The following is a 15,338-nucleotide window of genomic DNA, read 5'->3' on the forward strand; positions in this document are numbered from 1 at the left end:
AGGAGCACGGTCACATTGCTCTCCCCTTTTCTCCCTAATGCCAGTGAGCCAGATTAAGCGGAAGAAATAAAAATCCAGTGGATGGTTGTCGGGATAACTTGGGGGCACTTACAGAATCTGTAGACCCTGCATCTTTATACAAGTAAATATATATGCACCCTCCCTGCCCACTTATGAAATAGAAAAGTTAAGTTACTCTTTGAGAATTAATTGATATTCCTCTTTTTTTTTCCTTATTGCTTTTGACATAGAACTAATTTTGAAATGTAGTTTGGTTTCAGTTACAGTATATGAGAATGGTCTGTAAATGCACTTAGTGTAGGTTGAGTTCACAAGGGCATCGTATAGTTATATTCAGCTTCTCTGTCCAAAGGAGAGGCTGGACAGAACCAAATAGAATAGTTTCCTTCCCTGTTTCCTTGAACGGGGCCAGTAACTTACTGAACTGCTAGTGCTCAAATATTAGCACGTTTTTTTCATACCCGCAGGCCTTTTTCCCCCCCTGTTTTAAAGCAGCCTTAACATTTATAGTGCGAGCAGTTCAGAAGGCTTGTATCCTTATTCAAGTTATCGGGGAAGCGAAAGTCTTTGTTTTGTTGTATTCAGCCTCTTATTTGTGACAGAGCAGCTGAATGAAACCCCCTGACCCCCAGCCTTAGCTTTATAAGAAGTGCTGTAAAGAATAGCTAAACTTTCAAACCAGTTTAACTCTATTGGCTTCCCCACCCTCATTATAACTTACCTTAGTCCTGCCAGTTGTGTGCTCCTGGGCTGTGGTATCACCCATGGTTCTTGCCTTTCACACCCGCTCTGTCTCCCTGACATCCACCCAACATTTTCTCTGGCCAGCCCCCAGCCAGCAGCGACGTGGAAGCGATGCTGCGCTTGGTAACTAAGGTAAATATCGGGTAATTAACCCGATATTTACCTTGGTTACCAGTGCACACCGCTTAGCGCTGGCTCCCTGCACACCTAGCCACAGCACACATCGGGTTAATTACTTGATGTGTACTCCAGCTACGTGTGCAGGGAGCAGGAGCCGGCACTGACAGTGTGAGAGCTGCGGATGTTGGTAACGAAGGTAAATATCAGGTAACCAAGGACAGGACTTCTTGGTTACCCGATGTTTACCATGGTTACCAGCGTCCGCAGAAGCCGGCTCCTGCTCACTGCACATTCAGTTGTTGCGCTGTCGCTGTCACACACAGTGATGAGCGCTTCACAGCGGGAGAGCAGCAACTAAAAAATGGTCCAGGGCATTCAGCAACAACCAACGACCTCACAGCAGGGGCCAGGTTGTTGTTGGATGTCACACACAGCAACATCGCTAGCAAGTTGTGCCTCAGCAGCGATGTTGCTAGCGATGTTGCTAGCGATGTTGCTTAGTGTGACGTGGCCTTTAGGCTAAGTTCACACTGCTTAAATATGACACCTGTTTTGTCAGACAAACCCTGCAGTACAAGACCCACAGGTAGCCGACAGCAAGGGAGGCCATGAGTACCCGTGCTGCTGCAGCGCAGCGGGAGGACGATGTGCAGGGGAGCACTGCTCACCGGCATCCCTCTGTTGTGGTGCTGTAAGGATTCCCTGAGCTTTCCCGCTGGCAGGGTGACATCACCCCACCAGCGTTCTGCAGCCTGGGGAAATCCCAGGTAAACCCCTTCAGCACCATACATCACATGCTCACATTGGATTACAGAACAGGTACTACCAGGGGTCAAGTTCTGGGAAAAAAATGTGGGAACTCACCGAAGATTTCCTACTTGCCCCCACTCTGATCACAGTTACACTAACATCGTAATGAAATAATACTGCCATACTGTGACTGAATAAGCCGCATGCAAAGACCAATTTTACCCCTATACAGTGACCATAGATAAGCAGAAACTAGCTACACGGCGCTCTGCAGACCGCAGTAGTGATTATGTTACCTTTAGTCCTCTTTCACATGATCATATGTGTATTGCGCGCATTAAAAATGCAGCGATGTCACTGCGTATTTACCGTCGTATTTCACGCAGCCTAGTGATTTGTATTAATTGGGCTACGAAATATGCTACAAAATAGAACATGCCGTATTTGTTTTTCACGCATTTAACGCATATGAGAATAAACCCATCGGTTTCAATGGGTATATTTCATCGTGAAATACACATGCGTGAAAAACACAGCGTATTACACGACAAAAATAAGATCATGTGAAAGAGGCCTTATATCCATCCAATGGATACTGGGGTCATTTGCTCTTCCTATTTCTAGTCCAGACCGCCACAATGATTTTTCCCAGCCTCTACTTGTCTCTGTAGTATTTTGCATTCAGACAGCTACGGGTTAGACCCCCCAGAAAAAGAGCGTAAATATCTCGGGAACGAAAGGAGATCTAACGTTAATTTTTGCTGATCAAACCGGATCTAACGAATATCTATCAGAATACATCCAAAAAACGGCCAATTTCAAAAGAGGGGGGGCTAACCCGTAGCTAACCCCCCACCTGACACCCCCAATATCTCGGGAACGAAAGGAGATCTAACGTTAATTTTTGCTGATCAAACCGGATCTAACGAATATCTATCAGAATCCATCCAAAAAACGGCCGATTTCAAAAGAGGGGGGGCTAACCCGTAGCTAACCCCCCACCTGACACCCCCAATATCTCGGGAACGAAAGCAGATCTAACGTTAATTTTTGCTGATCAAACCGGATCTAACAAATATCTATCAGAATCCATCCAAAAAACGGCCAATTTCAAAAGAGGGGGGGCTAACCCGTAGCTAACCCCCCACCTGACACCCCCAATATCTCGGGAACGAAAGGAGATCTAACGTTAATTTTTGCTGATCAAACCGGATCTAACGAATATCTATCAGAATCCATCCAGAAAACGGCCAATTTCAAAAGAGGGGGGGCTAACCCGTAGCTAACCCCCCACCTGACACCCCCAATATCTCGGGAACGAAAGGAGATCTAACGTTAATTTTTGCTGATCAAACCGGATCTAACGAATATCTATCAGAATCCATCCAAAAAACGGCCAATTTCAAAAGAGGGGGGGCTAACCCGTAGCTAACCCCCCACCTGACACCCCCAATATCTCGAGAACGAAAGGAGATCTAACGTTAATTTTTGCTGATCAAACCGGATCTAACGAATATCTATCAGAATCCATCCAGAAAACGGCCAATTTCAAAAGAGGGGGGGCTAACCCGTAGCTAACCCCCCACCTGACACCCCCAATATCTCGGGAACGAAAGGAGATCTAACGTTAATTTTTGCTGATCAAACCGGATCTAACGAATATCTATCAGAATCCATCCAAAAAACGGCCAATTTCAAAAGAGGGGGGGCTAACCCGTAGCTAACCCCCCACCTGACACCCCCAATATCTTGGGAACGAAAGGAGATCTAACGTTAATTTTTGCTGATCAAACCGGATCTAACGAATATCTATCAGAATCCATCCAAAAAACGGCCAATTTCAAAAGAGGGGGGGCTAACCCGTAGCTAACCCCCCCACCTGACACCCCCAATATCTCGGGAACGAAAGGAGATCTAACGTTAATTTTTGCTGATCAAACCGGATCTAACGAATATCTATCAGAATCCATCCAAAAAACGGCCAATTTCAAAAGAGGGGGGGCTAACCCGTAGCTAACCCCCCACCTGACACCCCCAATATCTCGGGAACGAAAGGAGATCTAACGTTAATTTTTGCTGATCAAACCGGATCTAACGAATATCTATCAGAATCCATCAAAAAAACGGCCAATTTCAAAAGAGGGGGGGCTAACCCGTAGCTAACCCCCCACCTGACACCCCCAATATCTCGAGAACGAAAGGAGATCTAACGTTAATTTTTGCTGATCAAACCGGATCTAACGAATATCTATCAGAATCCATCCAGAAAACGGCCAATTTCAAAAGAGGGGGGGCTAACCCGTAGCTAACCCCCCACCTGACACCCCCAATATCTCGGGAACGAAAGGAGATCTAACGTTAATTTTTGCTGATCAAACCGGATCTAACGAATATCTATCAGAATCCATCCAAAAAACGGCCAATTTCAAAAGAGGGGGGGCTAACCCGTAGCTAACCCCCCACCTGACACCCCCAATATCTCGAGAACGAAAGGAGATCTAACGTTAATTTTTGCTGATCAAACCGGATCTAACGAATATCTATCAGAATCCATCCAAAAAACGGCCAATTTCAAAAGAGGGGGGGCTAACCCGTAGCTAACCCCCCACCTGACACCCCCAATATCTCAGGAACGAAAGGAGATCTAACGTTAATTTTTGCTGATCAAACCGGATCTAACGAATATCTATCAGAATCCATCCAAAAAACGGCCAATTTCAAAAGAGGGGGGGCTAACCCGTAGCTAACCCCCCACCTGACACCCCCAATATCTCGGGAACGAAAGGAGATCTAACGTTAATTTTTGCTGATCAAACCGGATCTAACGAATATCTATCAGAATACATAAAAAAAACGGCCAATTTCAAAAGAGGGGGGGCTAACCCGTAGCTAACCCCCCACCTGACACCCCCAATATCTCGAGAACGAAAGGAGATCTAACGTTAATTTTTGCTGATCAAACCGGATCTAACGAATATCTATCAGAATCCATCCAGAAAACGTCCAATTTCAAAAGAGGGGGGGCTAACCCGTAGCTAACCCCCCACCTGACACCCCCAATATCTCGGGAACGAAAGGAGATCTAACGTTAATTTTTGCTGATCAAACCGGATCTAACGAATATCTATCAGAATCCATCCAAAAAACGGCCAATTTCAAAAGAGGGGGGGCTAACCCGTAGCTAACCCCCCTCCTGACACCCCCAATATCTCGGGAACGAAAGGAGATCTAACGTTAATTTTTGCTGATCAAACCGGATCTAACGAATATCTATCAGAATCCATCCAAAAAACGGCCAATTTCAAAAGAGGGGGGGCTAGCTACGGGTTAGCCCCCCCTGAAAAAGATCGTAAATATCTAATTTTGTATAGGAGATCTAACGTTAGTTTTGGTTGATCAAACCGGATCTAACAAAGATCTAACGAATGGAATCATTTTTTACCCAAATTCTTAATAAGGGGGGGCTAACTCGGGGTTGGTGGTGAACATAGCAGAGAAGGAGGAATCTCACTAGTAGAAAGCATTAATTATTAGACGTAGGGTGAGTCTCTGAGGGTCACTAAGATTTAGCGAAAAAAAGGGGCAAGATATGAAACATGACTATGTACGCCAACAAAAATTACAAGTGAGAACCATCAGGGGTAGGTAATTCCATATGTACCTGTTTTATACGTATTGTTGAGTGTATGTCTATAGATTAGGGTTTTTTTGGAAAAAAGTATAGGTGCTCCCTGCAGAGAAGAGGTCCAGTTTGTCTAAGAGAAATTCCCCTATAGCGAACAGTGCAGGGTTTCTAGATTAAAGAAAAACGAACTATAATCACTATACACATGCCGCACATGGTACATATAGGTCTGTCACATAGCAGGGTCACATAAAAGAGGAATATATAGATGAGGGATATGTAATAGTGTACCTTCCAGGGAGGAGAAATGGCCGTGCTGCCAGCTGAGGTTAGGTAAAAGGAAGCCTGCAACTAGAGGTAATTGTAAATCATTCACATGGCAGCAAAAGGGTATAGAATAGTATGAATGGATTATAAGGTACCATTCATGTCATGCCTGCGTTGGTGGGATTGTGGGTCTCCAATAATGGCGTCAGCACGGTGTGTGTATCGCCGGGGACTCTTTATATGCGCCTCTGATAAATGCTGCGTCCACTTCCTGTATCGGAGTGGAACGCAGTGAGATGAGTGGAGCGCACGCCAGCGCATGCGCATAGGTCTCACAACCCGCGCATGCGCAGAGCGGGTATGGAGCTGTGTTTATTTCTGAATGTAGGAAGTGTAGCGTTAGAGAGGTGTGATTGGTGCACGTGATCGGCTGACAGGAAGAGTGAATGCAAGTGAAGGACAACAGGGGCTGTGTGGACAGTATAACGTGTGTGTGTGTGAGGCAAGGATCGTGACAACCAGATAATATAAAACATGAAAGTACAATGGGAGAGTAACGTTAGGTTAATGCAGGGATACATGAAGTGGCAGGCCACCTAGTGTTATAGTATAACGGTAGTGTGAATATGAGAAAAATATGAAAGAAAAAAATAGAAAAAAAGGGAAGGAAAAAGGAGGGAAAAAAGGAGAAGAACGCGATGTGCATAACAGAAAGATATCCAGGGAAATTATGCGATTGTGTAGTATGTGTAAAACAATATACTAATAGCTGTGCAGTGGTGGTGTATAGTGGCTATATGTGAGGGAAGAAACATGGTGGAACATATATGATAAGGAGTAGAATAAATGAAAAATACATAAAATACATATGGAAAGGTGAATAGCTCAATTGAATGAACAAAAGGGAAAAAAAGAGGGGAAAAAAAACCTAAAAAAAGGAAAATAAAAAAATATAAAAATAAAAATAAAAAATATATATAAAATATATAAAAAATATAAAAATGATAATAAAAAGTGGATACCTAATACAAACCTATTGTTACGGGGGGCTGTCTGATAATAACCGAAAGGAGTATCAGACAGTCAGGGTCCACCGTGCAAAGACTTTGCTGCAGACTATGGCAGAGTGCAATACCTCTGTTAACTCACAGAAGGATATAATAAGAAAGTAAAGCAATTCCTCCCTTACTTGGAGGGTGTGTGGAATGATCTCTGTTAATAATCACAGAGACAAAGGCAATGTGTGCGAAATGGCACCTACCTAGGTCCGCTCTTCTAGTGGTGCAAAAGAGACGAACAGCAGCGTAAGCCGCACAAAGCTCCTACCTGCGTTCGCTCCACTAGTGTGCGAGGACACGAACCACTAGATATGGCACCTGCCTAGGTCCGCTCTTCTAGTGGTGCAAAAGAGACGAACAGCAGCGTAAGCCGCACAAAGCTCCTACCTCTGTTCGCTCCCCTAGTGTGCGAGGATACGAACAACTGCCAGACGCAGTATAAGGAACGTTACCCTAGCGGCAACGTCCACCTACGAGTACAATCACAAGGCCCAGCCAGACCATGTGCCTCAGGCACCTGCCTATGTCCGCTCCCCTAAGAGGTAAGGATACGGACAGCAGCCGAAGCTGTAAGGTATAAGAACGCTACCCTGCCGGTAGCGCTCACCTAGCATAGACAGAGGAATGCCTAGAGGAACGCGCACAGAGCGTCTACTCATATGCATGAACCAAGAGGACTGAGCACCATGCGGCGTGTGTCAGGGTCTTATATAGACTCTGTGCCTCATCCAAGATGGAGGACACCAGAGCCAATCCGCTTCCAGAACGACAGGAGTGACGTCATGCTGGCCTATCACCGAGCAAGACGTCACAAGCACATGACCAGCGACCAATCGGCATAGAAGGTGTCAGAGACATGTGACCTCGTGTCAGCGATGATGTCACCCGCACATGTGCAATGGCTCCAAGATTGGACTTAGTCTCTGGCGCTCGCACATGTGCAGTAGCAAGAAATCTGGACTTAGTCTCCAGCGCTCGCACATGTGCAGTAGCAAGAAATCTGGACTTAGTCTCCAGCGCTCGCACATGTGCAGTAGCAAGAAATCTGGACTTAGTCTCCAGCGCTCGCACATGTGCAGTAGCAAGAAATCTGGACATAGTCTCCAGTGCTCGCAGCAACCGTAACAGTACCTCCCCCTCAAGGGCCCCCCTCCCGGCGACGCAGATAATCGGCAACTAAGTCGGGAGCATGGACAGCCTCCTCAGGCTCCCAAGAGCGATGTTCCGGGCCATAGCCCTCCCAATCTATCAAGAAGAACCTGCGCCCTCTAACCATCTTAGAACCAACTATGGCTCGTACCTCATAGCTAGAGCGAGAGGAATCAGAGGCAGGAGAGTGCACTTCACGAGCGTGAGGTAAAATAGCCGGCTTTAGCAGTGAGACATGGAATTTGTCATGAATCATAAGATGGACAGGTAACTTCAATTGATAGACTACAGGATTTACCTGTCGAAGAACCTCATAAGGACCCAGGAAGCGAGGAGCAAATTTGACAGAGCTCACTCTAAGTCTCACGTGTTTTGCAGAGAGCCACACAAAGTCCCCTGGAGAAAAGACAGGAGCCGGGCGACGAAACCGATCGGACACCGTCTTCATACGGTCCTTAGCTGCTTGGATCGACTCTTGAGTCCGATCCCAAACCTCTCTGGCATTAGTTGCCCAGTCGGCCACAAGAGGAGGAGGTGCAGCAGCGGGAAACGGTACCGGTACCCTAGGGTGTTGCCCATTATTGAGTACGAACGGTGTCTGCCCAGTGGCCTCAGCCAGCGAATTGTTAAGGGCAAATTCTGCCCAGGGTAGGAGGGAGGACCAGTTATCGTGGTTCTCAGCAACAAAGTGTCGAAGGTATATAATCATAGATTGATTGGTACGTTCAACCAAACCATTAGTCTCCGGATGGTATGCCGAAGAGAGATTCAACTCAATTTGCAGAAGGCTACAAAGATCTCGCCAGAAACGGGAAGTAAATTGCGGGCCTCTATCACAAATGATACGATCTGGCATCCCATGAAGCCTAAAGACATGCTTGAGGAATAGTTTGGCTAGTACCCTGGAAGATGGGATTCTCGATAACGGTACGAGATGAACCATCCGGGAGAAATGGTCCGTAATGACCCACACAAATCTATGTCCCTGTGAACATGGAAGATCACCCACAAAGTCCATGCCTACCACCTCCCATGGTCTATCTGGCACTGGTAAAGGATGCAAGAGCCCAGCCGGTCTCTGCCGTAATGGACGGTTGCGAGCACACGAGTAGCAGGAACCGACATATCTCTTGACGTGGCTGGCTAAGTGTGGCCACCAATACCACCTCTCCAGTAACTCTCGTGTCCGCCTAATACCAAAATGCCCACCCACCTTTGAGGTGTGGGCCCATGACAGTATATCATTCTGTCGATCAGGCGGAACAAATGTCTTGCCCGGTGGGATTTGGTCTAACGTCACAGGGGAGAGCGTATGAAAAACCCTGGAGGGAAGGATAAGACGAGGTTCGTCAATCTCTTCCTGGGTAGAAAGCATAGAGCGAGACAGGGCGTCTGCCTTGTTATTCTTACTCCCAGACAAATAGTTGATGGAGAAGTGAAAGCGGGAGAAAAACAAGGACCAGCGGGCTTGGCGAGGATTCAGACGCTGAGCGGTTTGTAAGTACGTCAGATTCTTATGGTCTGTATAGACCTGGAAAGGATGTTTCGCTCCTTCCAGCAAGTGACGCCACTCCTCCAAGGCTAATCTCAAGGCGAGCAGTTCCCTATCCCCAATGGTATAGTTTCTCTCTGCCGGTGAAAAGGTTTTAGCAAAGAAGAAACACGGCCTTTTTCTACCTGCACCGTTCTTTTGATACAAGACCGCACCAGCACCCACTGAAGAGGCATCAACCTCTAAGAGGAAGGGCTTACTCTCATCGGGTCTTTGAAGAACGGGAGCAGTTGAAAAGTGTCTTTTTACTGCCTCAAAAGCCTGAGATGTCTCAGTAGACCAGGCTTTGGGATTAGCACCTTTCTTAGTCAAGGCCACCAAAGGGGCCACCAAAGTAGAAAAATGGGGTATGAACTGCCTGTAATAATTTATAAATCCTAAGAAGCGTTGCACCGCCTTCAAGGAATGAGGTTCGGACCATTGCAGGACAGCAGAGAGCTTCGCAGGATCCATAGCCAGACCCTCTTGTGAGATAATGTAACCCAAAAAAGGCAATGAGGACTGCTCGAATACACATTTCTCGAGTTTAGCAAACAATGAGTGCTCCCTTAAACGGGAAAGGACACGAACGACATCCTGACGATGAGTCTCCAGATCAGGAGAAAAAATCAGGATGTCGTCCAGATACACCACTACTGAGGATAACAGTAAATCCCTGAACACATCATTTACGAAGTCCTGAAATACTGCGGGTGCATTACATAACCCAAAAGGCATGACGAGGTATTCATAGTGACCGTCTCGGGTGTTAAAAGCGGTCTTCCATTCGTCACCCTTTCGAATTCGTACCAAGTTATACGCACCCCGCAGATCCAACTTCGTAAAAACTTGAGCTCCTCTCAGTCTGTCAAAGAGCTCCGAAATTAAAGGTAATGGGTATTTGTTCTTTATTGTGATTGCGTTGAGACCCCTGTAATCTATGCAGGGACGCAAATCACCCTCTTTCTTCCGAACAAAGAAAAACCCAGCTCCCGCGGGAGAGACAGACTTACGAATGAACCCCTTCTCTAAGCTCTCTCTTATATAGGTCGACATGGCCTCCGACTCAGGTATCGACAGGGGGTAAACCCTGCCTTTAGGTGGAACCGAACCTGGGATAAGGTCTATGGCACAGTCATACGGCCTATGGGGTGGAAGAACCTCAGCACCCTGTTTGGAGAACACGTCAGCGAAATCCAAATAGGGTGTAGGTATGGGAGAGAGATCAGTTGATGCAACTGCAACGACCTTAGGTGGTAAGGGAAGACATCGGGACTGACATTTCGAACCCCAACTAATAATGCTGTCAGACTCCCAGTCAATGTGAGGAGCATGAGTCCGAAGCCATGGAAGACCCAGAAGGACGTCGTCTATACCCTCAGGCAAAACAAGAAAAGAAATCTCCTCTATGTGACCCTGAGACAGGGAAAGGCGCAAGGGAACTGTCCTCAATGTAATGGAGTCAGACAACATAGTTCCATTAACAACACGGACAGGAATAGGCGCCTCTAACATGATAGAGGGAATATTGTGTCCCTTTACAAATCCTGAGGACACAAAAATCCCGTCAGCTCCGGAATCCACAAAAGCCATAATAGGCCATGTATTCTCAGATAGCGAGAGCTGACCTGGGATACAACACTTAGAGGGTGCAGAAGACGTCTCTAGTAACCCCCCTCTAATGGTTACTAGGCCAGGGAGTTTCCCTGACGACTAGGACACTTGTTGGCATAGTGCCCAGCCTGACGACATACGTAACATATAGGAGGACCAGACTTGCGTAGTCTGGAGAACGTATGACCTAACTCCATAGGAGTGGGAGATGTTTCAGATGCTGAGGAAGATGGTAGTGGACCCTCAACAACTGGAATAGCCCGATGCTTAGGGCGTGAGGAAGAGACCTCGAGTCTACGTTCCTTATGGCGTACATCGATCCTCGTTGCTACTGTGATCAAGTCCTCCAGAGAAGCAGGGACTTCACGAGTAGCAAGGGCATCCTTGACATAGCCAGCCAACCCTCTCCAGAAGATAGGAATCAACACCTTCTCTGGCCAATCTAGTTCTGCCACCAGAGTTCTAAAAGCAATGGCATAAGAACTAGTGGATAACGAACCCTGAGATAGATCTAACAGTCTCAGGGCCGCATCATGGGTAACCTGCGGACCCATGAATACCGCCTTAAGAGCATCAAGAAAGTCTTGATGTCTCAGAGTAACCACATCAGAGCGCTCCCATAGGGGAGTCGCCCATTCTAAGGCTTTGTCCTGAAGTAAGGAGATGATAAAGCCTACTCTGGACCTCTCCGTAGAGAAGCGAGAAGAGTTAACCTCTAGGTGTATCTGACACTGACTAATGAAACCACGACATGATCTGGCATCGCCAGAATATCTGTTTGGTAGAGCAAGTCGAGGATCATGTGCAGATGTCACCATGGTCTGAGGTTTATCCTCTATACTCTTGAGCCGTGACTCAAGTACTTGTATGTAACGGTGTAACTGCTGATATTCTGCCATAACTGCCAGACCCTTGGCTCAGTCCTAATGTTACGGGGGGCTGTCTGATAATAACCGAAAGGAGTATCAGACAGTCAGGGTCCACCGTGCAAAGACTTTGCTGCAGACTATGGCAGAGTGCAATACCTCTGTTAACTCACAGAAGGATATAATAAGAAAGTAAAGCAATTCCTCCCTTACTTGGAGGGTGTGTGGAATGATCTCTGTTAATAATCACAGAGACAAAGGCAATGTGTGCGAAATGGCACCTACCTAGGTCCGCTCTTCTAGTGGTGCAAAAGAGACGAACAGCAGCGTAAGCCGCACAAAGCTCCTACCTGCGTTCGCTCCACTAGTGTGCGAGGACACGAACCACTAGATATGGCACCTGCCTAGGTCCCCTCTTCTAGTGGTGCAAAAGAGACGAACAGCAGCGTAAGCCGCACAAAGCTCCTACCTCTGTTCGCTCCCCTAGTGTGCGAGGATACGAACAACTGCCAGACGCAGTATAAGGAACGTTACCCTAGCGGCAACGTCCACCTACGAGTACAATCACAAGGCCCAGCCAGACCATGTGCCTCAGGCACCTGCCTATGTCCGCTCCCCTAAGAGGTAAGGATACGGACAGCAGCCGAAGCTGTAAGGTATAAGAACGCTACCCTGCCGGTAGCGCTCACCTAGCATAGACAGAGGAATGCCTAGAGGAACGCGCACAGAGCGTCTACTCATATGCATGAACCAAGAGGACTGAGCACCATGCGGCGTGTGTCAGGGTCTTATATAGACTCTGTGCCTCATCCTTAGATGGAGGACACCAGAGCCAATCCGCTTCCAGAACGACAGGAGTGACGTCATGCTGGCCTATCACCGAGCAAGACGTCACAAGCACATGACCAGCGACCAATCGGCATAGAAGGTGTCAGAGACATGTGACCTCGTGTCAGCGATGATGTCACCCGCACATGTGCAATGGCTCCAAGATTGGACTTAGTCTCTGGCGCTCGCACATGTGCAGTAGCAAGAAATCTGGACTTAGTCTCCAGCGCTCGCACATGTGCAGTAGCAAGAAATCTGGACTTAGTCTCCAGCGCTCGCACATGTGCAGTAGCAAGAAATCTGGACTTAGTCTCCAGCGCTCGCACATGTGCAGTAGCAAGAAATCTGGACATAGTCTCCAGTGCTCGCAGCAACCGTAACACCTATATAGTGCTGACAGGTGAAAGTGAGGTACGTGACTACTATGGTGAAAAGTGAGTCATAATGAAGTGCATTAGGGAGTTCACGTGGCTAAGGGAACCTGGAAGGTAAAAAACACAATTAGACAAGGCAACCAGACTACAAGAATTTAAAATTAAGAAAAATGAAAAATAAAAATAAAAAATAAAAAATAAAAATACAATATAAAATATAAAAGATGAAAAAGGGGGCAAAAAGGGGGGTAAAGAAACAGGACTCCTTGCATATTGAGGAGACGTAAAATGCACTCATGAGGTACAGGAGTCAAGCCTGCACCTCGTATTCCCGATTAAGGCCCTTTGGTTCTAATGTACCCAGAGTGTAAATCCAAAAAGACTCCCTTTCCTTAAGTTTCTTTATTCTGTCGCCACCTCTACGTATTGGTGGAACATGTTCAATGACTTGGAATCTGAGTTGAGCCACTGTATGGTTGTGTGTCACAAAATGATGTGGAACAGGTAATAAGGTTTGTTGACACCGTATGGTGGACTTATGTTTACTAATGCGGTCTCGGATATGTTGGGTAGTCTCCCCAACATATCCGAGACCGCAAGGACATTTAATAAGGTAGACAACATAAGACGAGTCGCATGTGAAGAAACCTCTGATGGGATAATTTCTACCTGTATGTGGATGTGTGAACATGTTACCACGAGTGAGGTTGTTGCATTGAAAACAATGTAAACATGGAAAATTTCCATCTTTTGGAGTCCCAAGGAAGGTCTGCCGTGATTCGGCTTGTGCAGACCCTATGTCGGCTCTAACGAGGTTGTCCCTCAGATTCTTAGGTCTTTTGTGACAGAATAAAGGTAAGGCTGAAAATTCAGAAATGGAGGGGTAAGCTGTTTGAAGGAGGGACCAATGTTTGGAGATTATGCCTTTAAAAAGAGGTGAGAAAGGATGATATGTTTGGACACAGGTGATACGTGGGTTATTGTCCTGACTGGATCATGGTTTCTGTACAAGATTGTGGGCAATTCTACTTGGGTAACCTCTTGATGCAAACTTGTCTCCCATTTCTTGCAGTCGGGTTTGGCGCTGCAAGGGATCGGAGACAATGCGTTCGATTCTCTTAAATTGGGAGAATGGCAATGCTTTCTTTGTATGAGAAGGGTGGCAGCTTGAAAAATGCAGAAGACTGTTCCTATCTGTCAGCTTCACGAAAAGATCTGTGCTAATTATACCATCTGGAGATAGAAGGACCATGGTATCTAAGAAATTAATTTCTTTTGAATCACTGTGGATCGTGAACGTAAGCCCTGGTCTATACGAATTGATGTCCTGGTAGAATTCATTCAGGGAGTCTAGGTTACCATGCCATACGACAAATATGTCGTCTATATATCTTTTCCACATTAAAGTGTGCTGTACCCACTGAGGATGATCATAGATGTATAGCGCCTCGAAATGCGCCATGTAAATATTGGCGTACGGTGGCGCCATATTTGATCCCATGGCTGTACCCCTTTGTTGTAAACAGAATTGATCTTCAAACAAAAAGTAATTATGGCCCAGGACCAGATGTAACAAGTCCATGCAGAAAGATTGCTGTGATTGTGTTAGTGTCTTATGTAAATCGAGAAACCAGTCCACGGCACGGATACCGTCACTGTGCTCGATACTCGTGTATAAACTGTTTACATCAAAAGTGACGAGTAGACAATCAGATGGAAGCGTGCCCAATTGTGTCACTTGCGTCAGAAAGTCAGAAGTGTCCTTTAGGTATGACGGAATTCTGGGTATAAGCGGCGTTAGAATCTTATCAATGGTAATTGCAAGTGGAGAGAGTATTGACTCTGTGGAAGCTACTATAGGTCGCCCTGGGGGAGATTGGAGATTCTTGTGAATTTTTGGTAGGATATAGAAGACCGGTGTGACGGGGTTTGGTTTAACAAGAAATTCTGCCAATTTAGTGTCAATAGTGCCAAGATGTAAATGGTAATCGACTTTGTCCTTAATTAAATTTTGGATCTGAGGTGTGGGGTCCCGGGAAATGGGTAAGTATGTGGATCTATCTCCCAATTGTCTGTGTATCTCAGCCAAATAGTAAGTCTTGTCAAGTACTACGATGGAACCTCCTTTGTCGGCCGGTTTGATTACAATTTTTTTATTATTTTTGAGATCATGAATGGCCCTGTTTTCCTCAGCTGTCGTATTGTGTTTAATTTTATATTCACCACTCTCGATACTTCTAAGTGTCTTATTAATATCATGAGTGACCAGTGAAATATAAGTTTCAACCGGGTGGTAGGTCTTAGGAGGATTGAAAGTGCTGGATAGCCTTAGATTAAGGTCACGCAAGGATAGGGTGCCAGAGTTGTCATCCTCTCTGGTGCGTGAGCTAG

At 46.3% G+C, this 15,338-nt stretch overlaps 1 protein-coding gene across 1 annotated transcript in view; it reads right to left on the bottom strand.

Annotated features, from left to right (window-relative positions):
* LOC142260821 (uncharacterized) overlaps nt 1-15,338 on the bottom strand; it is a 141,051-nt gene that overhangs the window by 61,690 nt on the left and 64,023 nt on the right. The window lies entirely within an intron of this gene.

Source organism: Anomaloglossus baeobatrachus, unplaced genomic scaffold, assembly GCF_048569485.1.
Source record: "Anomaloglossus baeobatrachus isolate aAnoBae1 unplaced genomic scaffold, aAnoBae1.hap1 Scaffold_198, whole genome shotgun sequence".
Taxonomy (NCBI): Eukaryota; Metazoa; Chordata; class Amphibia; order Anura; family Aromobatidae; genus Anomaloglossus; species Anomaloglossus baeobatrachus.